Source organism: Pimephales promelas, chromosome 3 (genome assembly GCF_988280905.1).
Source record: "Pimephales promelas chromosome 3, fPimPro1.hap1.1, whole genome shotgun sequence".
In the NCBI taxonomy this organism is placed as follows: domain Eukaryota; kingdom Metazoa; phylum Chordata; class Actinopteri; order Cypriniformes; family Leuciscidae; genus Pimephales; species Pimephales promelas.
This window is the reverse complement of record NC_142771.1, coordinates 47,443,789-47,470,266: the sequence shown is the minus strand read 5'-3', so window position 1 is coordinate 47,470,266 and position 26,478 is coordinate 47,443,789. Positions and strand designations below refer to the sequence as shown.

Here is a 26,478-nt window from a genome sequence, read left to right as displayed (position 1 = left end):
CCTTGTGTCTCTTGCTTTTCTGTATTAGCTTGCAGTACTTGATTGTAAATTTTTTAACTAAATATTTTGTATTTTACCACCATAATCTTTTGTCTTCACTGTAAATTTCGTTCTTCTTTTCTGTTTTCATTGAACTCCAGTCTAGGTGCATAAAAATTGGTTTATGGTCACTTAGGCTTGATAACTCATATTTCACACTACCAATAAATCCTTCCACGTTCCTTGTACATAATATAAAATCAATTCTTGTTTTGCACATAAAATTCCCCACTAATTGCCTCCTTGAATATTCTCTAATTTTTTCATTTCTTTCTCGCCATATATCATGTTACGGCCTCAGCCTTATGGGTGTTGCCTATGTATTTGTGTGTGTTTGTTTGTCTTGTAATCTAATAAATGTTTCTTCTTAAGTGTAGGCTCCTCCCTTGCGCACCTGTGGTTCGTTGCTCTGATGGCTCGTGCTGAGCATATAAGCGGTGTGTGCAGGAGTGTGAGACACGCAGCGGTTAACTCCGTGCGCGTCATGACCATCTAAACAGCGATCAACTCAAGACTGTGTTCTGTGTATTGTGCCACTGTTCTGTTTTATTTTGTTAGTGTTTGGTATGTCTAGTGAAGAGAAAATGTGAGTTTTCTGTGGGAAGAGTGAGAACATGAGAGACGCCCTCTATTGAACCCTTACAAAACGAGCATTTTTAACAACAGGGTTCGTAACATAATTGGGGGCTCGTCCAAGATATGTGTCTGAGTAGTGGCAATTTGATTGATCTAATTTAATTCAGGTGACCAATATCCTCTGGTTAGTTAGAGTAAGCCAGCAGGGCTGTGCTTAGCGCCAGTTCTGACGACGGTTTACTGTTTATTGTTTTGCTTTATTATTTTAGTTTGTTGTTTTTGGAGGTATTCCGGGGGAGAGAGCGATCTCTTAATCGGTACCCTCTGAAGACTAGGTAGGGTATCATTTAGATTAATGGCTAGGTAGGTAGGTCCAGAGGGTGTTGGATTATCCTGATTGCTTTTGCGTGCTTTTTTTTTTTCTTTTCGTTTTTTTTTTGTAAAGATGGCAACGTTTGAGCTCAGTCAATTTTTAGATCAACCTAGTGTTGAAGCTTTAGAGACATGTCGAAAAAATGATTTGTTTCTTATTGCTCAACATTATGAGATTTTTTATCTCTAGAACACTTCGTAAGGAAGAGTTGAAAGCTTGTTTAGTGACTAGTCTGATTAATAAAGGGGTATTTTCTTCTATTGAGGCTGTTTCTACTGCAGCAGCGGAGTTGGCGATACCAGCTGCAGGAAGTCCGCCCTTACGTGTAACGAGTGGTGTTCCAGTTACTCCAGTGATCGAGGTTGGTGCGGAGGTACGTCCGTCTTTTTCACTACCTAAATTTAAACCTTTGTCGCTGTCCGCAGAATCATCAGGTTTGCGTACAGATTCCCGTTTAAAGCTACGTTTAGCTAGCCTGGTTCAACCAGACTCTAGTTCATTTCATTTCCACATAGAGTCTGGAACCGCTCCATTGAGAAACGTTTACTTCCTTGTAGGCGGGTTCACTATTAAAGTTCAAATCTATTGGATCTGCCCAAAGTCACTCACGATCTGCCATAGCCAATCGCTAACGGGGTGTCGTGAGTGACGTATGTCACGCGCCGAAATGGCTGGAAACAAGTCCGAATGATCAGAGGATTATGTTTACAATAGGATTTCAGTCAACGAGTGCCGCAGGTTTTGTTAATCTAGGAACAATTATTAATTCGAAATGTATATTTGACACGAAGGACAGTGATATATTCATTCAACGGTGGAAGCTGTGTCTAATCAACTGCCGCAAATGCTGTAGCAGCTAACGTTACAGTGAATGATCAGTCTGTCTCTATCTGCAGATTTGTAATAAACAACAAATTTTCATATTACGTCTTATTGTTTCTTAATTACCTTAATTATGGTCTTCAAAGTATGTGTTTGTACATGTTTATGTGGCATTTATTTTTTTTAGTAAAACAAATCAACCATTGCCATCTAAAACTGAAAATCAAATATCTTCAAAGTATGGTTTTTCACATTTTTATTTATGACAATTATTTTTTTTAAATTACAAAGAGGCTCAAAATGTTCTATTCATCACAAGAATCAGTAAATATACAATTGGGAATATGAGCGACTGACATGACTCCTGAGCGGATCTTCAGACTTGAACAATAGTTTAGCAGCCAGGACTCGGGGCTTCCGAACACCGCGAACACCAGGCTAAACCGTCTGTCCAAAATGTCACGGTCATCGTGCACGAACTGCCCAGCACAAACTTCCAAACTTTCTGCCTCCTTCACTTGGTCCTCAGTTGTGCAACAAGAGGTGAGACGATAACAATCCGGCTTTAAATTCTGTGTATATTCGGCAGTTTCTTTTCCAACAACGGACCGAATAGCTTTTCTCACGTCTTTCTCCGCTGCCATTACTGAATTGAAACTGACGCGCTTACATCAACGTCATCTTTCTCAGCCACTCCCTCTATTCGCTGATTGGTCCTACAAAAAATTGATTTCTGGAAACCTAAGGATATGGAGCGATCCCAGACGTAGTACAGAAGTAAAATGAAATTGAGCGGAAGTGCGTAGGAGGGCGCAGCCAGGCTAACGTTTAGCACGGTTACAGTTAGAAACTCAGGATAAAGCTCAGGTGAGACAAGATGATTTGAAGCATCAGATTGAAATGTACCGAATTGACGCTGATATGAAGGTGCGATTGCGGGAGTTGGAGTTGCAGGCTGCTTCAGAGGTACCTAAAAAATCTATCGTCAAAACATCTCTGTTGGAGGTTAATTCTGAGACATCTGCTGGTCCATCCACTTCGGGTGTTAATTCTGTGCCGTCTGATGTGGGATCTGAGTCTGTAGCGCCGTTTTCGACACATTTTGATGTGGCTAAAAATATATCTATTGTTCCACCCTTCCGTGAGAGGGAAGTTGAGGCATATTTTCAAGCTTTTGAACGAATTGCTGTTGCCTTAAGATGGCCAAACGAGGTTTGGGCACTAATGTTACAATGTAAACTCTCAGGTAAGGCACAAGAGGTGTGTGCATGTCTCTCGGTAGATGAAAGCGTACAGTACAATGCCGTGAAAACTGCAATATTACGAGCGTATGAATTAGTTCCTGAGCACTATCGACAACGATTTCGCACTACGAAAAAAGGCATGTCTCAAACGTATGTCGAGTTCGCTCGCGAAAAGGGCATTTTATTTGATCGGTGGATCAAGGCGTGCAGGGTAACTTGACTATAATTCTTTGCGAGAACTTTTGCTGATTGAAGAATTTAAGAACCGTGTTCCTGAACGTACTGTGTTGTATTTAAATGAACAGAAAGTCAGCACTGTACAACAGGCTGCCGTGTTAGCTGACGAGTACGCATTAATGCATAAAACTGTGTTTTCAAAGCGTCCGTCTGACTGTGGGGGTTCCTTATTAAAGGAAAATGAAAATCTTTCCGACTCACGAAATAAATGGGTTCCAACCAGTCCGAAGTTTAATCGAGAGTGCAGTTATTGTCACAAGACGGGACATGTTATAGCTGAGTGTCGTACTTTAAAACGCAAACAAGAGCGACAAGATTCTTCATCTTTCCAGCCTCGAGGTTCAGTACTAGTGAAAACTGTGTCCCCGTCATCCGTAAGTTCTCTTGTGACACCTGACAGCTGTTTTCAGCCTTTCGTATTCGATGGATTTGTTTCGTTAAATGAGAAGGTCGAAAGCCGAAAGCCTGTAAGAATTCTCCGTGACACAGGAGGATCTCAGTCCTTTATATTATCAGATATTCTGGGTTTTTGTGCTGACTCGGCATGTAATACCAGTGCGATTGTGCAGGGTATTGAAATGGGTTTTGTGCCTGTTCCTCTCCATCGAGTATATGTTTCTTCTGATTTGGCATCTGGGTGCTTTGAGGTTGCAGTTCGTCCTTCTTTACCGGTGAAAGGTGTGGATTTTATCATGGGAAATGACATAGCTGGAGGTAAGGTAATGCCGGTAGTACAAGTTGTAGATGTCCCGTGCAATGATTTGCAGGCTGAAGCACTTGGTAAAAATTTGCCGAATGTGTTTAGTGCTGTTGTAACACGAGCACAGGCGAAACAGGACATTCACGAAAGTAATACTCTTTGTGATTCTGTCTTTTCACAGATTTTGAAAACTGATGTTCTTCCTGACTCGACTAAAACGACTTTAAAGGCATCTGATGGCTTTGATCTTAGTTTGATCTCTGATTTGCCCATCTCGCGTGAAATTCTGATCGAAGCTCAGCGAAATGATTTATCATTAGAAAAATGTCGTGCGAGTGTTGAAAATGACAAAAAGTCGCTGCGTAATCACCAGTTCTACTGGAACGATGATGTGCTCATGCGTAAATGGAGTAGATCTTTAAATTCTGAGCAGCGAGACGATTGGAATGCGGTGCATCAAATTGTGGTACCTTCGAAATTTCGATCACATGTTTTAAGTCTGGCTCATGACCATCCTTGGTCTGGACACCTAGGGATAACTAAGACCTATAACCGGGTGCTCCAGCATTTTTTCTGGCCAGGGTTAAAGTCTGATGTTGTGACGCACTGTAAGACGTGTTACATTTGTCAGGTTAGTGGAAAACCTAATCAGATTGTACCACCTGCTCCTCTGTGTCCTATTCCTGCCGTTGGAGAACCATTCGAGCGCGTTCTAGTTGACTGTGTGGGTCCACTTCCTCGGGCTAAGTCTGGTTGTCAATATTTGTTGACAATCATGTGCGCGGCTACACGGTTCCCAGAAGCCATTCCGTTACGCAACATAACAGCTAAGACAGTAACTAAAGCCTTAACTAAATTCTTTACAACATTCGGTTTGCCGAAAACTGTCCAAACTGATCAGGGTTCGAATTTTGTGTTTCGTATCTTCCGTGCCTCGTTAAAGGCTCTTGGCGTTTCTCACGTAGTATCAAGCGCCTATCATCCCGAGTCGCAAGGTGCTTTAGAGAGGTGGCACCAAACATTAAAATCTGCACTGAGAAAGTACTGTACAGAGACTGGGAATGAGTGGGACGATGGAGTTCCCTTGGTGTTATTCGCGGTACGCGGACTCGCTTGGGTTAAGCCCGTCAGAGCTTGTGTTTGGACATAATGTCCGTGGTCCTTTGAAAATGTTAAAGGAAGAATTTCTCGGTAACAGTTCGTCTGTGAAGACCAACGTCCTTGATTTTGTATCACGTACTCGCGAACGTTTGCACAATGCTTGTGCTGTGGCGGAGGAAGCACTTTCTCTGTCACAAACGAAAATGAAAAAACATTTTGATAGGAAAGCAGTTATGCGTAATTTTTTGCCTGGCGAGAAAGTTTTGGTGTTGCTTCCTATTCCTGGATCTTCTCTCTCTGCGCGTTTCTCTGGTCCTTACGTGATAAAAAGTAAGTGGAATGAAACTGATTATATCTTACACACGCCAGAACGGAGGCGAAAAACTCGTTTATGTCATAAACATGTTGAAACCATATTTTTGTGTCGAACCAAAAGGTAACCCTGAGAATTTGGTTAGTGAATCGGTGACTAAAGGAAATACTGAGCGCGTTTCATTGTTGGCTTATGCTTTGCCTGCCGATCCTGCGGACGATGGGTTGAATGTATCCATGGAAGCTTTAGGAGGAGGATGTTTTGAAAACTCTAAGATTTTATCTTTGCTTCCTGAGCAACTATCCTATCTATCGCCTGAACAGCGTTGATAGAGAGTTGATAGACAGTTTCCTGTGTTTGTTCAATGACGTTCCTCCGGGTACTAATGTCATTCAGCATGACATTGAGGTCGGTAGCGCATTACCGATCAAGCAACACGCTTATCGTTGCCCAATGAGTCTGAGAGAAGCCATGAAAAGTGAGGTTAAGTATTTATTGCAGAATGGTTTCGCTGTCCCGAGTAATAGTCCATGGAGCTCACCGTGTGTTCTGGTACCGAAGGCTGATGGGTCTTTACGTTTCTGCACTGATTTTAGAAAGGTAAATTCCATCACAGTGGCTGATGCTTTTCCGTTACCGCGGATGGAAGATTGCATTGATTGTCTTGGGGGTGCGAAATATATTACTAAGTTAGACCTTTTGAAAGGTTATTGGCAGGTGCCGTTAACCGAGCGCGCTTCTAAGATCTCCGCCTTCGTAACCCCCGATTCTTTTCTGCAGTATAAACGCATGGCATTCGGTCTGAGAAACGCACCAGCAACGTTTCAACGTTTAATGTCCACAGTCTTAGGTGACGTTCCTAACTGTAACATCTATTTAGACGATCTAGTTATTTATTCGACTACATGGGCTGAACACATGTTGACCTTGCATGACGTGTTTCGTCGGTTAGAGGCTGCTTCCTTAACGTTAAACCTAAAAAAATGTGAATTTGCTAAGGCTTCTGTCACTTATTTAGGGAAGCAGGTGGGAAACAGTAAGGTACGGCCATTGGACGGAAAAGTGACTGCTGTCCTCAGTTACCCAGTGCCTACTACGCGGAGAGAACTACGTAGATTCCTGGCGATGGTTGGGTACTACCGGTGTTTTTGCAAAAATTTCTCGAGTGTGGTTGCTCCTTTAACGAAGTTGTGTAGTCCTAAAGTTTGTTTTGACTGGACTAATGAGTGCCAGCAGGCATTTCTTTCTGCTAAATCACTTCTTTGTAGTGGACCTGTGCTGTCTGCTCCAGATGTGACTCGTCCATTCCAGCTTGAGGTCGACACTAGTGCGGTTGGAGTGGGAGCTGTCTTGCTGCAGGAGGGTGCTGATGAAATAGGCCACCCCGTATCGTACTTTTCAGCTAAGTTTAACAGTCATCAGTTGAATTATTCAACGATTGAAAAAGAAACTTTAGCTATGTTGTTAGCCTTACTACATTTTAATGTTTATGTGGGGTCTAGTTCTTCTCCAATCGTTGTTTATACGGATCACAATCCGCTGGTTTTTCTGAGTAAAATGTACAACCATAATCAACGATTGATGCGTTGGGCTTTAATGGTCCAGCCGTATTATTTAGAGATCCGTCATAAAAAAGGATCTGATAACGTGGTAGCAGATGCGTTGTCTCGTGGATTAAGTTAAGTTCTGGTTCTATGCTCTTTTCTTCCTTTGTCACTTTTAAAAACCATTCCCTCACCCATTTCAATTTTGCTAAAAACAGTATTAAAATCACCCATCATAATAACTTCTTTGTAATCTTTTAAAAATTCTCTTAAAATACTAAAATACTCTTTCTTTTCATTCTCTTCGTTTGGTGCGTGAACATTAACCACAACTATTTCTTTTGCTTCAAAAACCATTTCTACTGCCATACATTTCCCTTCTTTATCATTGTATATTTTTTTACATGTCACACCACTGTTTTCTTTTATTAAAATCGCTACACCTCTGCCCTGCCTATCATCCCCATTGTTATATAAAATCTCTCCATTCAATCTTTTCCTTATTTCAGTCATAAAACATTCCCTCCAGTTAGTTTCTTGTAATAAAATCACATCTTCATTCTTAAACATTTCTTTCATTTTCTCAAATTTTCTTACATCTAAAAGTCCTCTAGCATTAAAAGTAACACAACTAAAAACCATTAAAAGAAACACAAATAAATATCTAAAAACCATTACTCTTCATCTTCTCCCTCCATGTCCTTTAACACCTCAAACCTATTTTCACTTTTATCTAGGATCTTTAAAATAGTCTTTTTCCTTGCGTTAACAATATTTGGTTTTACCTTTACTAATCTTCTTCTTAATTGTCCTTTCCCCTCTCTGTCTTTGTCCATCGTTGTTTCTTCTTCACTTTCAGACTCGCTTTGATCCTTCTCTTTATGTCCGTCTTTCTCCTCATCGTCCAAGTGACTTTTAAAACTGTCCGAAATGCCCATTACTGTCCATTGAGTGTCCTGTTCCATTGGTTGTTCTTTATCGTTCTCTTGTTCTCTTTCCTCTCTGATTCTCGCTGCTCCCTCCATTTCGTGTTGTAGTCTTTCCTCCTGTTGTCCTTCTTCAGTTTGTCCTTCCTCCTCGTTGTTTCCTTCATGCACCTGTCCGTCCATCCGAAATTCCCTACCTCCTTCCTCTTCCTCCATCCCACAGCCACATTTATTTAAAGTATTTCGGCAATCCGGGCACATGACAGCATTGCAGTCTCTTGCAAAATGTCCCCTCTCCTCGCATTTATAGCACTGGAACTCAGGGCAGTCTTTCAGTAGGTGATCTGGGCTCGTGCACAGCCGACAGGTTTTAACCTGGTGACCGTGCACCACCCTGAAATACTGTGGCCCTTCCGCTGTTTCCAGCCTTGTGCTATATGGCAGTGATGCCACCTCTTTGGGGAACCTCACTTTTAGGAACCTTGTTCCGTCCTCTATGTCGGTGCCCGGATACCTTCTTCTTTTTATTTTTGAGATGGGAGTAACTCTCCATCCTTCCAATTTTTCTAATATTGCATGAAGGAAACAACATAGTCTCTGTTTTGCAAATTTTTCACTTCACATTTCACTCCTTTTATTTCCAGTCCATCAGTAAGTTTGTAACACATTTCTTCTTTTTCCATTGTCAGTTCATATTCCTTTCCTTGTCTTGGTCTTAGCGCCAATATTCCACCATGTCCACATAATTCCGTTACAGCTTTGATGATATCCTCCGCTCTTACCTCGATCACGTTTTCCACATTAACAATCACTGTAGCCTCTTTTAAATATTTCCTTTCACTGTTTTTGTTTCTCGCATCTCGGGTGTTTCCATCTCTCACTCGTGGTCAATTATCCAGTCCATTGTCGTTTGCCTTGCGTGTTCCTCGTGCCAGTCCAGTGTCGAATGCCGTGCGTCTTCCTCCTGCCAGTCCATTGTCGTTTGCCTTGCGTGTTCCTCCTGCCAGTCCAGTGTCGATTGCCGTGCGCCTTCCTCCTGCCAGTCCATTGTCGATTACCGTGCGTGTTCCTCCAACCAGTCCAGTGTCATTTGCCGTTAATCCGTCCATGATTGCAAAAAAACAAAAACAAAAAACCACCCTCCAGCCAGCCAAAGCTGCTGTTAGGTGGTTTAAAAAACAAAAAAACAAACAAAAAGCGAACTTAAAGTAACAAAAACTCACAAAACAAACAAATTGACAAAAACAAAATGGGGGAGAGCCTTCCTCTCCCAACTACTGCCACACAACTTCCTGGATCGTACCACTAGGGCGTTCTCAAGGTGGTATGGCCGTAAGCGAAACCTGCTGCCAAAATTGGGCTATTTGAATGGTTAGAACATTAGGGTAGTAAACCATATAAAGCTTACAGCACCTGGTATTCCCAGGCGGTCTCCCATCCAAGTACTAACCAGGCCCGACCCTGCATAGCTTCCGAGATCAGACGAGTTCGGGCGTTCTCAAGGTGGTATGGCCGTAAGCGAAATCTGCTGCCAAAATTGGGCTATTTGAAGAAAAAAAAAGAGACTCTTTCAGGCTTTCTGAAGAAACTCAGAGACTATTTAAGGTATTTTGAGGGGGGGGGGGGGAAGACAATTTTGGATTTTTGAACCATTTCATTGACTTTTTTTTTTTTTTTTAAACAATAAAGCTTACAGCACCTGGTATTCCCAGGCGGTCTCCCATCCAAGTACTAACCGACCCTGCTTAGCTTCCGAGATCAAACGAGTTCGGGCGTTCTTTTTTCTTTTTTTTTTCTTTTCTTATTTCTATTTAAAACATTTTAATACAATTAAAAACAGTCTGAATCACATTCTGGCAATAACACATGAAAACGAAAACATGTCATTTCAATAAATGGGTTACCACTTACAAAATTTGACATACATCTTTCTCTTGATTCATATTACAATAATCAAATAAAACATTTAAAATGAAACACATCTTTACCTTGAAAAGTTTGCACACAGGTATTCTTGTTTTCTTTTGTTTGACCATGTTTCTTCTGCTCCATATTACAAATCTAGCGATGGTTAATACTAGATTTAAAAAACACTTATTCTTAACATTCCCTTTAAACCCAAATAACAACATTGTTTCCCATTCTTCATTAATACATCTTTGTTCTACCCCCAATTTACTTGTCATTTCTTTTTTTTTTTTTTAATAAAGTATTTTAAACCTGTGCATATAGAGAAAAGATGTAACAAACCCTCATCTTCCCTCTTGCATACCTTGCATATTGCAACCCTTGCCATCCCAATTTTACACAGTTTCATTTCACTTAGTAAACAATTATGCCTTAAAATGTAATCAAAGTTTTCCAAAATTGGGCTTTTCCACCAAGCTCTTAAATTTTGCCATGTTTTCTTAATTTCCATACTTGGATATAATCTTTGCCAATATCCTTCTGCTCTTGGTGTGATAAAAACATCTTTACATAAACAGGAATAAAACAATAAAACAGGAATAATAAACAGGAAAGGTTCTCGAAAAGATGGCCGCCGAAGTATACGGCTGGTAAATGAGTCTGCTTAGACCTGAAGTGATACTGTGAGAATCGGGAAAAGAAAAAAAAAAAATTGTGGGGTTTCACTGGATATATATATAGATTCCACTAAAGGGTGTGATCTGGAGATCGGAGAATGGCAAGACCAAAGAATAAAACTAAACAGATCGACCCAGATAATGGGACAGAGGAAAACAACGCAGCTGCGTTTGGTATGGCTGAAATACTGACTGAAATAAGAGCATTTCGCACTGAGACATCGGGGAACTTTGTAACACTGAGGAAAGAAGTGAGTGATTTACGAAATGAATTTGAAGATATTAAAAAAAGAATGGACGCTACTGAGCAGAGGCTGTCTGATAGCGAGGACATTGAGCGAAACATTACACGAGTAATGATTCATATGTTACAGCAACAGACTTTGCTCAAAGAAAAATGCGAAGATCTAGAAAGCCGCTCAAGAAGGAATAACATCAGGATTTACTCAGTGCCCGAGAAAAGTGAGGGAAATAATATGATTGATTTTGTGTCGAATCTGATTCGGGAACAACTTGGTGTCACTGTAGATCTCCGCATTGAGCGTGCACACAGAATATTCGTGCCTAAGCGGCCTGGACAACAAGAACATCCCCGTCCCCGATCAATTGTGGTGTTATTCCAAAGCTATGCCACAAAACAGAGTGTGCTCAAGGCAGCGTGGATGAAAAAAATCGTACAAGTGAACGGTAACAGGATCTACTTTGATGAAGATTTTACTCCAGCTGTCTACAAGGAAAGGGAGAAATATAAAGGTGTACGAAAAGTGTTGCGCGAAAGGAAGATTAAACATCGTATATTATTTCCAGCCAAATTGAAAATCTTCGGTGAAGACGGTAACGCCAAGATCTTTGAAAATCCAGCGGCTGCTGTGTGTGGCCTACTTGAGTTTGGCATCAAAATGGATCTACCTGCGGAGGATCCAGACCTGGAGAAAACGCTAAGTGCAACTGGTTGGCAAACTGCCAGTCCCCGTAGAAGGAAAACATCGGTGTATGATCTCGTAGCTGCTGTCAAATCATTGTTGGAAAATAAGCAGCTGGCAGGAGCTACATGCTAAAGACTCAGGGGTTTGTTTTGTTTGTTGTTTTGTTTTTTGGTATTTTTGTTTTGTTTTATGGATTGGACCTCTTATGGATCAAGATTATGGCTGGGACAATGCAACTAAGATTGGAACGCGCGCATAAGGTACTGTTTTCAAGATTTTATTTTAAAGACCCTGGTTCATCAAGAAGAATGGAATTGCCGCCCATTGAGTTTCGTTCTTTTGAATTTATGTTTGAACAGTTGATTAATGACTATGACTGAGCAAATGATGAGAGAAGATGGGGAATATAAAATATATGATTTGGATGTAGATTTGGATTCAGAAAGGCATGTGCGGAACCATGATTTAATTCCATGTAAATACTATAGTGAGGATGAATTTAACTCAAATGTTAAATTAGAAAATAATTTTTCATTGGTTCATTTTAATTGCAGAAGTCTTTATACAAACCTTAATAAAATTATAGAGTATTTAGATACACTAAAAAGTCAGTTTGACATTATTGCTTTTTCTGAAACATGGTTAAATGCTGTCAAAGGTTATGATTTGGGAATTGATGGGTATAGTTTGTATCATGTTGACCGACTGGGAAAAAGAGGAGGAGGTGTGGCACTGTGTGTCAAAGAAATATACACATGTAAGATTGTTGAAGGGATGTCTGTGGCTATTGAAGGTCTTCTAGAATGTGTGGCAGTGGAGATTGAGTTGGAAACAAAACAAAAAATAATTATAGCTTGTGTGTATAGAGCTCAAGGTTCAAATGTAGAAGTATTTAAAATTAAATTTGCGGAACTTATAGACTATACAATGCGGAATAAGACCATATGGTTATGTGGAGATATTAATGTTGATTTAATGAATCCTCAAGGCCTAGCAGCAACCTATGATTTCTTAAATGAAATGTACAGTAGAGGTTTATTTTCAGTAATATCACAACCCAGTAGAGTGACACGGACAACTTCAACATTGATTGATAATATTTTTACAAATAATATTAATAAAACTCTTTATAGTGGTTTGCTATTCTGTGATATCAGTGATCACTTACCAGTTTTCATTGTCTGTGGCCTAAAAACTGCCAAAAATATAAGCGGTGTTGATAAAATCAAACACATTAGAATTCGGACGGAGAAGGAAATAGACTCATTTAGGAAAGATCTGATTAACCAAGATTGGAGTAAAGTTTTTGTTGACGATGTTAACTGTGCTTATGAGGTCTTTCTGAATATTTTTGTAACCCTTTATAATAAAAATTGTCCCTTAAAAATGAACAAAGTGAATAAATTCGATAAAAAACCATGGATAACTAGTGGGTTACAGAAGGCCTGTAAAAAGAAAAATAAACTATATCGAGATTTTATTAAATACAAGTCGAGTAATTATGAAATTAGATACAAAAGATATAAAAATAAGTTAACAGCTATAATGCGACAGGCCAAAAAAGATTATTATAAAAACAGATTAAATGAATATAAGAATAACATTAATGAAACCTGGAAAATCTTAAATAAGGTTATGAAGCCAAATTTGCAGAGTACAAATCTACCTGAGTATTTTGAACATAAAGGCAAAGTTATTAATAGTGGAAGAGATATTGCAAATGAGTTTAATTCTTTCTTTGTCAATGTCGGACCTAATATTGCGAAAAAACTTGAAAACTCCGATTATGAAGCAGGGTATAGGGTGACAGGAGGTAGCAGAATTTTGCAGTCAATGTTTCTTAATGATTGCACCGAAACTGAAATTTTAGAGATTGTGAGAAAGTGTAAAACTAAAAATTCTTGTGACGGTGAGGGAATAGATATGAGAATTGTTAAAAAAACTATAGATTGCATACTTCAACCTCTAACTTATATTTTCAATCTTTCTTTTAGTTCAGGTGTTTTTCCGCAAAAGATGAAGATTGCCAAGATAACACCTATTTTCAAAAAAGGAGACAAACATGACTTTAATAATTATCGACCTGTATCAGTACTCTCACAGTTTTCTAAAATAATTGAAAAATGGTTTACTTATAAATTAGATCTATTCTTGGAAAAAAACAATTTACTTTTTGATTATCAATATGGATTCCGATCGAATAGATCGACAACCCTTGCATTAATTCATTTAACGGATGAAATTCTTGCCACAATAGAAAAAAAACAGTATCTTGTAAGTATATTCCTGGACTTACAGAAAGCATTTGATACTGTTAACCATAAATTATTGTTGACAAAATTACAATACTACGGACTAAGGGGTCAGATATATAAATGGCTTGAAAGTTATTTAAGTAACAGAAGCCAATATGTTCAATTTAAAAACCATAACTCAGATTGTAGAACTGTTGTATGCGGAATTCCCCAGGGTTCTGTAATTGGCCCTAAACTTTTTATTTTATTTATTAATGATATTTTTGAAGCTTCTAAAGAGATGAATTTTTTGTTATTTGCTGATGACACAACGGTATTCAAGTCCGGGACAGATATTAATGAATTAATGACCACTACTGAAAGGGAAATGTCAAAATTAAAGAAATGGTTTGATTGTAACAAACTGTCTTTAAACTGGGATAAGACAAATTATATGGTTTTTGGAAATACGGGAAAAAAAGAAGGTACAAAATTAAATATTGAGAAAGTAAACATCGAATGTGTTTCAGAAATAAAATTTTTGGGGGTTGTCCTGCGATATGTTATGGCGCCGTTTGATTCATAAACAATATTTATATTTAATATTTATATTTAAACAATATGAATGTAAGCCAGAGGAGAACTGGCCCCCGACTGAGCCTGGGTTCTCCCAAGGTTTTTTCTCCATCCAATCTGATGGAGTTTTGGTTCCTTGCCACTGTCGCCTTGCTTTTGGCTTGCTTTGAGCTTGCTCAGTTGGGGTTATTTATTTAGTGTTTAGCAATGTTGTTGATCTGTGTTGTGCTACTTTCATGTCATCACTGTGAAGCTGCTTTGATACAATCTGTATTGTGAAAAGCGCTATATAAATAAATGTGACTTGACTTGACTTGACTTGTCCTAGACAGTAAACTTAGCTGGAAGCCTCATATAGAATATATCAAAGGTAAAATTAGTAAGAATATTGGTATTCTATATAATGTTAAACATATATTAGATGAAGCTTCATTACAGCTTCTATATTTAACCTTAGTTGTTCCATATTTAACATATTGTACTGAAGTGTGGGGTAATGCATGCAACAGTTATACAGACAAGTTGTTTGTACTCCAGAAGAAAGCCATAAGAATTGTGGCTAACCAAGGTGCACGAGACCACACAAATAAAGTGTTTATAAAACTGCAGACTTTGAAATTTAAAGAGTTGGTCAGTTTCAAAATACTAAAAATTATGTGGAGAGTGAAAAATAATTTAGTACCAACACATATTAAAAATAAATTCATGTTAATCACAGACAATAACAACAGAAGAAAAGGCAATTTTAGTGTGCCATATTCACGTACCTCAAAAAAACAAAAGGGGTTCCTTGTAACTGGGATTAGTTTATGGAACTCTTTGGATAGAGGTCAAAAATCATGTAACTCGATTGTTCAATTCAATAAAATGTACAAAAAATATGTACTTGAAAAATACAAAGGAAATGAAGCATAAGAAATAAGGTTTTATTTTTTTTATTTTTTTGTGTGTTTTGTTTTTTTTTGTTGTTGTATTTTGTTTTTTTTTCTAAATTGGTAATTGTTAATTGCTGGGATGTGAAATAATACTGAAGAAATATGTATGTGTATGTATATGTATGTATATGTATATGTGTGTATGTATATATATGTATATATGTGTATGTATATATGTGTGTATGTATATATATGTATGTATGTAGATATGTATATGTATATATATATATAGAAAGGAAGGGGAACGGAAAAAAAAAAAAAAATGGCGAGCCATCTGTTTTGTATAAGCTTAGATAATTGAAAAAAGGGGCATTAATTTATAAGACTATGTCTTCTTTATGCTCCTATTCAGTAATGAATGTTATTATTTTGTTGTAGTGGAGATTATGTTGTGTCTATAATAACATCATGACTGAATAAAGAAATTTGATTTGATTTTGATTTGATTTACACACCGTACCTTCTAAAACATTTATCCATTCTTTCTGTACTTTTTTTATTTGTTTGTATTGTTTTTCTAAGACTGTTGTGGTTTCATTTTCATAATTTTCCACAATTGCATCTATTATTACCTGCACTGGTACAAAACCAGGTACCACTTCATACAATAAGTCTTTTATTTGCTTTATCCCTGCATTTTATAAAAAATAGTATCCTCTCCCTTTTTAATATGATCGTTTAAAAACAATGGTTGTCTTAAAATCTCTTCTCTGGCGAAAGACGTACAAACAACATGCTTTGGAAAATCACCCCATGCTTTTACAACCTCTTTATAAAACTCCGGTATTCCGTTCATCATATTTTCTTTAAGTTTCATCCATAATACATCATCTCCCATGTCCCCACATTTATTTAAAAAATAATTCATTACACTCTTCCAAGCATACTTCCCATGTTTCCAGAATTTATTAACCATTTTTATTCTCATACTTTTCATTCTTATTAATGGATCTATTAATCCTAATCCTCCTTCCTCTACCCTTCCAATTAAAGTATCATATGCAATTTTTAATGGTTTCTCCTCCCATAAAAAATTTAAAACAATAGATTTAATTTTTTAAACACCCATATAGGCAAACTCACAGAACCCAAGACATACCACATTTTTGATAGAAACAAAAAATTAATATCTAAAACCTTCCCTTTTAAAAATAAACCTCTTAATTTCCAGAAATTTAATCTCTTTTCCATTCCACTTAAAACCTCCTCCCATATCACTTCCCTAATTTCATTTTCATTTTCTCCAACCCTTATACCTAAAATTTTCATATTCTTCTTTTCTTCCTTAAATTGCACATTATTTGGTAACTCATTCGACAATCCTATTTTCATGTATGTAGTTTTTTTCTTTATTAACCTTTGCCCCTGTTCCTTTACAATAACTTTCCAAAACTCCCATTGCTTTATCTATACTTTTGATATCTTTTACAAACAAAGTTGTGTCATCTGCATACTGAAATATTTTTTGTTCTGATTCTTCTCCTTTTATACGTATTCCTTGTATGTTCTTTTCCTGTTCTATTGCCAGTCCCAAAGCTTCGGACAATATTGTGTATAATAATGCTGACATAGGACAATTTTAGTTAAACCATTCACTTTCACACAACTACTTATATCTAGGCATTTTATCCATTTTAAAAAATTCTCTCCATAACATGCATCAAATATTTGTGTTCAACTCTATCAAACGCCTTTTCTAAATCCACACTTATTATATATCCTGTTTCTTTCTCCTCCTTCATGTACCAAACCATATCTCTTATATTATTAATAACATCAGTAATATCTCTTTTTTAGAACGGCATATGCTTGATTTGTAGTAATGATATTTGGTACTATTTCAATCGATTGGCTAAAATTTTGGCTAATATTTTGTAGTCTGTATTCAACATACTTAGTGGTCTATAGTTTTTAAGATCTCTCTTATCACCTTTCTTCTTGTAAATTATTTTTACCATACCTTTCTTCATACTATTAGTTAGATTCTCTTTCCTAAATATATCAATAAATAATTCATTTAAAATTGGGCATAACGCATCTTTAAAAACCTTATAATCAACTGGTAATCCATCTATTCCCGGACTTTTACCATTTTTTAATTGATCAATTGCTATCCCTATTTCTAATTCCGTAATCTCACTCTCACACAATTCCTTGTCTCCTTCATTAACTTTAACCTGTATTTTGCTCAGTAAAAAAATCTTCTTCTTCTAAATCAACCACATTTTCAGTAAATAACTCCTTATAAAACTCTCCGATTTCTTTCAAAATTCCTATTGTATCTTCTACAGTCCTTCCATCTTGTGTTTTAACACTTTTTATTATATCCGCTCTCTGTCTTGTTTTTTCTAATTCATAAAAATATTTTGTACTTCTTTCTCCTTCTACAATGTCTTTTGCCCTACTTCTTATTATTGCTCTTTGCACTTCTCATCCTCTATTTTCTTTAATTCTTCCTGTAATTCTATTATCTTATCAATATTCCCATCATTCTCACTTAGGGCCGTTACATAGTCAACGCATCGGTATGCATACGCGTCAGCATGGCTATGCATCGCTACGCTTTGGCCGCCATTATGCGTCGATGCGTAGCCAAATGTGTCGTCCCAGTTTTTGATACGCGACGCACTGATGCACGCAATACTATGCGTTATCGGTGGGGGCGACATTGCAAGAATTGTACATTAATTCAAATATATCATGTTAACAGAAGAAGAAGGTTTATTTATTATTATTTTTTTTTATTGACAAGAAGTAACATACAAAACTCTCGCAGGGGATAGAATGTACAGTATATAATAATCGAAAGATAGTTATTTGTTATGTTCTCTTTCTTAAACTTACTTGATCTTCAGTGAAAAGGGCAGGCCAGCGTTTCACTATCGTGCTTATGGCGGGTTCCGACTCCACTACCTCTTTTCTTCTCAGAGAAAAGGTCTGATCCAACTTCTGTTTCACAAGAAGTCCATTTGGTGTTCTCTTCTGCATTTCATCAACCAAGTCTTTACAGGCCACCTCCAGTGCTGCCTGATCAAATCCATCCGGAAAGTTGGGCAAGTAGTTGATTTCACCTTTGTTTGCCTTCTTGATGCGCTTGTTAGCTGGTTGTCCTGCTGAATGCCTTCCCCGCTTACCTGCATTTACTGAAACATCAAGGCATCCTGATTGCCTACGCTTCGTTCGATAATTACCCATTTTATGCTTAAGGATATTTTTCCAACCACAACAGCGAGTGGTTGAGCCTCGCTCCTGGAGACAAGGGTGCTTGTTTATCAGTGCTGCTGCGACACTTTCAAACTGAGCATTATTTGGGTATGCTGTGTAGCTATACATGCTCTCTGCCAATCTTTCAAGTATCTCATGTTTTAGTTCTTTTGATACTTTAAGGTATGTACCCTCACTCATATACAGCAGATCTGCTTGTCTAAGTCGATACTCTACATCCACAGACATGGTAGGGATTTCAAAAACTTCTGGCCACTGTTTCTGTCGCTCCTGAGATGAGTGTGAGAGTATGTCTGTATCTGCTGTACTAAGACTTCATCAGATAAGACGGGTACCAGCTCAAGGACAGGCATGACTTTAACTGTTGGTTTTTCTGGAAGTTCTTCAGTATCTGTCAGATTGCATAGTTCATTATTGAATTCAGGCTCTTGGTATTGGAGACAAAAGTTATAATGAAGTCCCAGTGATTCTTTAAGCTTGCTTATCAAATCGTCGACTGTAGAGGGCCTTGTGGTTAGGATGACTTTTCTTATATCCGCCTCTGTTAGAATTACCCTCAAGGTCATCTTCTGGTTTGCAGTCATCTTGGGAATAGAAACAATAAATAGATCATTAGAAATATAAATATCCAAAAGGCCATTCAATTGCTGAGCATAGAAAAAAAGTGACTGTCCCTTTAGATTAAAGTGGTAAATCCATTAAAAAAACAACAACTTATGATTCACAAGAAATCCCCACTTAAATGTATAAGAAAAACATTTACAAAAAAAGTCACAAATTTAGGGAAAAATAAAAACTTCTCAGAGGTTGTTACATTTCAACATGAGCTCTAAAATAAGCTACGAAATGTTCCATTACAGCCTAGATTTATTGCAGAGATCTAACTGTGGCTTCTTAACAGAGAATATAACGCCTGAGGGTCACTACCAAATTATCGCCACATCTGTACGCTGAGAGAGGGAAAACATCATTCAGCTCTTTCAGCTGCACCACACACAGAGAGGGGTTACTGCTGTCACAGATGAGTTCGAAAGATCTCAAATGCTCATGGTACCATGCAGTCATCTCATTGCAAACAAACAGGATCTCAGTGTTAAGTGCCACTATCTGTTTGATCTGTCTAAATGAAGGGAGGCCAGCACATGAACCAACAGAGACTATCATGTCAGCACAATATCTAATTCCATCTACATAGACTGATGATGCAACAAGAACTGATGTAAGCTGAGGAACTCTCTGGCAGAAAACCTGTTGGACATTCTCAGGATAAGATGTGATCGATGCTGTAGTGACCTTGTCCATTTCAATTGAAGGATTGAAAACTTGTGTCCAAATAGTAAGCCATCATTTTCTGATGCTTAACAGCCAATGTAAGAGCTACATTTTTGAAGTTGTGAGCATTACGAATGACCCGTTTGAAGAATTTGTGTTTTCCCTCAAACCGTATTGTCCAAACATCTGAAAGGGGACCAAATGCTTTGATCATCTCAGGGTAATGCTCAACATAGTGGTGTTTTGGCCGTAATGTAAAATTTGGGAAAGTTGTTTGCAACAAGTCCCTATGTTCTGACGCTTTGCAGTCAAGGAAATGCACCGACTCATCAGTGTGCTTTGTTGCGACAGCCAACTCAACAATGTCTTTTAGGAGCAGCAGAATGTTTCATGCATTGTCTCCTTCAGGGACTTTATGACCAATGATAAGTGGGAGCAGCCTGATTAGGGCCCAGTTCTCATGGCCATTGCCACCTATGGTCCCTTTGGTAGAGAAGCCATGGGCAATTGGCTGAGGCTGGTCAGTTTTGTCATGAAAAGCATATTCAAATGTTTTAATGGCATGGTTCAGTGTTTCTATGGTGAAATATTTCTTAGAAATCATGTCTGAAATGCAGAGGGATAATTCAACAGGAACAATGCCTTCAAAAAGGTCATGGAGGATGTCAGGGGGGTACCCACGGACAACATGAAAGTGCTCCAGGCCGTCAATCAATACATACCCTCCTTTCACACCATACTGTTTTGCCACAGTGGGATCATGCTTTACCTCCTGCACCTGCTGGTTGTGAGTGTCTATAGTGCGGTGTTCAAAAGCACCTGAATTTACCTCCTTGCCTTGCATCTCGCCTCTTGTCGCCATACAGAACCTGCAGAATCTGTCCACCATAAAGCTTTCAAAGAATCCTGCCAGAGAATGAGCAGCCAGGTTATCAGCAGCCACATCTAAAGCTGTACCTTTGACAGATTCTCCCAACTTCCCAACATATACACCATGTTGCTCCAAAGAAGCCAGATCATGAATGAGAGGGCGGAGAATTTTTGCGTAGCCAAATTCTTTTACATGAGAGGATTTACACAAAACAGCAAGCTGAATGGAGTGGAGTGTGGATCTGTATTTTGATGGCACATTAGCTATCACCCAATAAACTGCACTCATTTTGTGTTTCTTTCTCGATGTTCCTAAAGGATTGGACACTTCAAAATCATCTGTAGAAAGTCCAACAGCGATTTTGAATTCCTCCCCTTTAAGGAGGACATTGTCATTAAAATACGAGCCATCTCTGTATGAACTGTACTCATGTTGCACATGCTTTTGGATGGGAAGAGCTTTGTCCAAAATATCTGCCCTATTCAACAACTTCTGTAGCATTGGATGCAAAGGATGTACTCCACTGGTTTAACCTCTGTGAAGTTTTTATTCACATATGCTGCTCTCCTTTTTGTTGTTGATAAGGGGCCATCCTTGCCACAAAATTTCATGATCACATTGCCCTTTGCGGCAGCCCTTACTAACTCTTCCACAACTGAATCATCTACATCTGTCTGTTGTTTCAGAATGTCCTTGAGTGCATTATGCAGCAGTGGCTGGGATAGTTCACACATCTGTAACAGCTGTTGTATGATTTCTTGCACCGTACTTTCTGGAATGTGTAGGACTGTTTGCATCTTTAAAAAAAGAGCTGCTAGGTTGTGCTCCAGCTGTTTCTCTAGATCATTTAGATCTTCATTGGTAGAATCCTCACTGTCTTCTAATTCAAGGGTGTCATTTGGAGGCTCATGTTCTTCTTGGGCCATTTCATTAGTTACACTACTAGCGACTATTTCTGGCCTAAACATCCTCCAGTTGTGTGTTCTGTCAACCCGGTCTCATCCCAAGACGTCATATAACTGACGTTTTGGGACGTCTTTTGACCATACGTCAATATTCGCCTTTTTAGGGCCCCCTCAAACATCGGTAGATGAGGTTATGGGATCCTAACTCTACCCCAGACCTAAACCTAACCCGTCACCTAACCGACGTTAAAGGTAAAGCGTCAGTTGTATGACGGCCCGGGATCGCCATCTACCGACGTTTAAGGGGGCCCTAAAAAGGCGGATATTGACGTATGGTCAAAATGAGATGAGACTGTGTTGGTTCTGTGCTCCTTACTTCTGTGTGCATTAAATGTAGAATACACATTTGTGTGAAAGTTACAGCCATTATATGGGCACTGGACTCTGTGATGTACCTTTAAATGTGTACTGCGCAGGTGAGTGAGAAAGGCTGCTTCTGTGCACGGTGCAGAAAAATCACATGACTGACAGTGAAAGGTTACTTGGGCAGTTTCACTCAGTTGTGCACCCTGGGTTTTCAGGTGAATCTTTGCTAAGTGGACCTTAAGTGCATTAGTGGAGTTGAATGTGCACACACATTGTTGGTGTAAGCAGGGAAATGGGACAGTTCTACCAAAGTTTCCGTGTTTTAAACGATAATGTTTTAAAAGGTAACCCCTTTTCTCACACATAAACTCACAGTACTTACACTTCCACAGCATCCACACAACACCACAAGGATCTGTAAAAATAGAAAACAAGAAAATGTTTAGCTCAACGACTCAGTTCAACAATGTCACTGTTAAATACTATAAGGTAATAGAACCAAAACGATGCCTGTTTTACAGAGAAAAACGGCATGCGTCAGCTTCGTGGTGTTTTTTCTTTGCACACCAGAAACGTGTCTGACGCGGCGCTGCTGTTATCTGTAACTTTTCATATAATAATTCATAATTCCCATAGATTTACTGCACTCAAGCAGTAGTACACTTCATGTTAAACATAAATATATACTGATTTGATTACAGCAAAGACAACGTCGGCAGTATTGACGGCAAAAAAAGGCTACAAAATATTCTGTTCTGTATTCACAGTTGCAATATTTGAAAATTGATAATTATTCAGTACTATTAACACCACCACAGCGGGTACTAATTTACACTCCTTTGCCCCAACAGCGGTTGAATCGCTTTTCTATTGCGTAAAGTTATAAATATACAAATGATACAGTCGAGCAAACTCGCTGGTATGTGAGCGATCCTTAGACTGTTAACACTAAGCTAACTTAATGACACTTTTTAAGTAGCAGTTAACTTAGCTAGCTAGTGTTAGCTAGCATCTATTAACACCATGCACAAGTTCAAACTGTAACATTAGACGGAAAAAAAAGTTGCGTTAACAAATTATCTGCAAGCTTTTGGGTATAAAAAATTCCCACAAAGATAACTAGGCAACAATAGTAATTTTAAATATTAACCATTCCACTTGCAGTAATGATGCAGTCAGGATACCGTCTGCTGTCGAGAACTGTGCTGTGCTCGTCCCGCCAGGTGTAGAGCCTCTTGGACGCACGTTAGACACGGGTCTTTTCACGTGACCAGCAGGTTTTTGAATTTATTTTCAAAAATGAAACTTTATGAAACTTAACATACCAAGTTATCTCTACTAAACATGATTAGTGCAAATAATCTTTCAGATAAATAGTACAAACAACTAATGTTGTTTAGTAATGATAGCAGGTTTTGACAAAACATAAAAGAATAAGTAATGATCACTCGTAAGTTTAATTAGAAACAAAATCTGGGTTTACAGTGCAGCTTAAAACCATTAAAAAAAAGAATAATAAATACCTAAAAACCATTAGTCTCCGTTTTCTCCCTCTAGGTCCTTTAACACGTCATATCTGTTTGTACTTCCATCTCTGCCCCTTATTGTAGTCTTTTTTCTTGCATTTTCCAAATTTGGCTCGAACTTTGATCTTCTTATTTGTCCTCTCGCTTCTGTGTTGTTCTCCATGTTGTCCATCTTTATTTCTTTTTTCTCCATCTCATCCCGATACCTTTTACCACTGTCCGATGTTCCCATTGCTGACCATTGCATGTCCTGTTCCATTGTTTGTTCTTTATCTTTATTGTTCTCTTGCTCTCCTTCTTCCTCTCTGTTGCTCGTTCCTTCTTCCATTTCTTTTTGCTGAATAACTTGTTCCTCTTGTACCACATCAGTTTGTCTTTCCTCCTCGTTGTTTCCTTCATGCACCTGTCCGTCCACCTGATTCTCCCTACCTCCTTCCTCTTCCTCCCCCATACACACACATTTATTTAAAATTTTCTGACACTCCGGGCACCTGGCTGCATTACAGTCTCTTGCGAAGTGTCCCCTTTCTCCGCATTTGTGGCATTTAAAATCTGGGCACTCTTTTAGCAGATGGTCTGGGCTCATGCACAGCCGACAGGTCTTCACCTGGTGACTGTGCATCACCCTAAAATACTGCTGCCCTTCAGCCGTTTCCAGCCTTGTGCTGTAGGGCAACGATGCCACCTCTTTCGGGAACCTTACTTTAAGGAACCTCGTTCCATCCTCGATTTCGGTACCCGGGTAGCATCTTCTTTTAATTTTTGATATGGGATCAACTCCCCATCCCTCCAATTTTTCAATAATTTCTCTATCCTCCAGGTAGACGGGCAGGTGCATGAAGGAAACAACATAGTCTCTATTTTGCAGTCTTTTAATTTCACAATTTACTTCTTTTATGTTCAGTCCATCCATCAAATCCTCACATGTTTCTTCATTTTCCATTGTTAGTTCATATTCTTTACCTTGTCTTGGTCTTAATGCCAGAATTTTGCCATGTCCACATTTATCCACCACTGCCTTGATAATATCCGCCGCTCTCACCTCATTGACATTCTCCACATTCAATATGATTGTCGCCTCCTTTAAATATTTCCTTCCTGCAAACTTGTCTCTCCCATCATGTCCAGCTCGTTGACGATAATCCATTCCAGTGTCGTTTGCCAAGCGTTTCTCTCCAGCCAGTCCAGAATCGTTTGCCCTGCGTCTTCCTCTATCCAGTCCAGTGTCGTTTGCCGTGCGTGTTCCTCGAGCCAGTGTCGTTTGCCGTGCGTGTTCCTCTTCCCACTCCAGTGTCGTTTGCCATTTAATCCATCCATTTTTAAGAAAAAATAAAAATAACCACCTTCCAGCCAGCAAAAAGCTGCTGTTAGGTGGTTTAAACAAACAAAAACCAAAAAAAAAAACTAACTTAAAGTAACAAAACTCACAAAACAAACACAAATAAAAGAAAACAAAATGGGGGAGAGCCTTCCTCTCCCAACTACTGCCACACAACTTCCTGGATCGTACCACTAGGGCATTCTCAAGGTGGTATGGCCGTAAGCGAAATCTGCTGCCAAAATTGGGCTATTTGAAGAAAAAAAAGAGACTCTTTCAGGCTTTCTGAAGAAAGCCAGAGACTATTTCAGGCATTTTGAGGGGGAAAAAAAAGACAATTTAGGATTTTTGAACCATTTCATTGACTTTTTTTTTAAACAATAATGCTTACAGCACCTGGTATTCCCAGGGAGTCTCATCCAAGTACTAACCAGGCCCGACCCTGCTTAGCTTCCGAGATCAGACGAGTTCGGGCGTTCTCAAGGTGGTATGGCCGTAAGCGAAATCTGCTGCCAAAATTGGGCTATTTGAATGGTTAGAACATTAGGGTAGTAAACCATATAAAGCTTACTAGGTCTCCCATCCAACAATAAAGCTTACAGCACCTGGTATTCCCAGGCGGACTCCCATCCAAGTACTAACCAGGCCCGACCCTGCTTAGCTTCCGAGATCAGACGAGGTTTTTTTTAAATTAATTTATTTTTTTTATTTATTAAAAACAATCATTTAAAATCAAAAAAAGGACAAAAACATACAAAAATAAGTACAAAGAAACAGAAAATATACAAAAAATACAAGCAAAGATCATCTTTACACATTTTCAGGCAATAAAACTTTAAAACCATCAGTAGTTTTAACAATATACGCATTACTTCTTATTATCCAATTTTCAAATATTTCCATTTTCTCGTTCATTTTAAAATAATCATATAAAACTTTCAATTCATTACTCAAAATCTGCTTATAAAACACACTTATTGGAAGTTCATTTTCTTTTGTTTCATTATATTCCTTCTTCTGCATATTGCAAATCTTGCAACTGTTAGGATAAAATTAAGAGCAAACTTGTTTTTTGCTTTACCATTAAAACCAAATAAAAATGTTGTTTCCCATTCTTCTAAAATTATTCTTTTATCAAATAAAAAATCTCCTATTATCTTTTTTAATATTTTCATAAAACCATTTAACTTTTTTTAATTTACAAACAAATGCATCACACCTTCTTTTTTTTCCATACATACTTTACATTTTTCATCTTGAATCAGCCCTATTTTACACAATATCATGTCTGTCTTTATACAATTGTGTCTTAATAAATAATCACAATTTTCCAACATAGGACTCTTGAAATGAATTCTCACATTTTTCCATATATTGGATGCATCAAAATTATCAAATAGTTTTCCCCAATACTCTATTGCTTTTGGTATTTTAAAAACAGACTTGCATAAACAACCATAAAACATTTTTAAAGTGCAATCAGTAAAAGAAACATTTTTTCATTTTTGAAAAATACTTTCAAATTTTCATTCACTTTTTCTTTGTCTTCAATACTTTTAATCCATTCTACTGGTATAGCTTCTTTAATTTTCAAATATTGCTCCTTTATCAATTTCTTATTTTCTATATCTTCATTTTCTTCTAATGTGTCTATGATTGCTTGTAAAGGTAAAAATCCTGGTTTTACCTCATATAAAATGTCTTTAACTTGTTTTAGTCCTGCATTAAACCAAATTTTTATATATAAAAAAAAATGGTGTTTCTGTTGATTCTGATATGTTGATTTAAAAAAGTGGTTGCTTCAATAATTGTTCTCTCCCTTTAAACTCAATATATACATTTTCTTTAAAACCTTTCCATGCTT

The 26,478-nt window shown here is 38.0% G+C and overlaps 1 long non-coding RNA gene, 1 other non-coding gene and 1 pseudogene across 2 annotated transcripts; all 3 read right to left on the bottom strand.

The window, feature by feature from the left end:
- Nucleotides 1-9,276: 9,276 nt before the first annotated feature.
- LOC120465809 (5S ribosomal RNA) lies at nucleotides 9,277-9,395 on the bottom strand. The gene has a single exon (XR_005619216.2). It is a non-coding gene; the product is annotated as a 5S ribosomal RNA (ribosomal RNA).
- An 8,508-nt stretch (nucleotides 9,396-17,903) lies between these two features.
- LOC148994726 (uncharacterized) lies at nucleotides 17,904-24,899 on the bottom strand. The gene is made up of 4 exons (XR_016155246.1): nucleotides 23,294-24,899; nucleotides 22,153-22,185; nucleotides 20,458-20,534; nucleotides 17,904-18,940 (listed from the first exon to the last, which is right to left on the bottom strand). It is a non-coding gene; the product is annotated as an uncharacterized LOC148994726 (long non-coding RNA).
- A 99-nt stretch (nucleotides 24,900-24,998) lies between these two features.
- Nucleotides 24,999-25,115, bottom strand: LOC120466206 (5S ribosomal RNA; annotated as a pseudogene).
- Nucleotides 25,116-26,478: the final 1,363 nt, after the last annotated feature.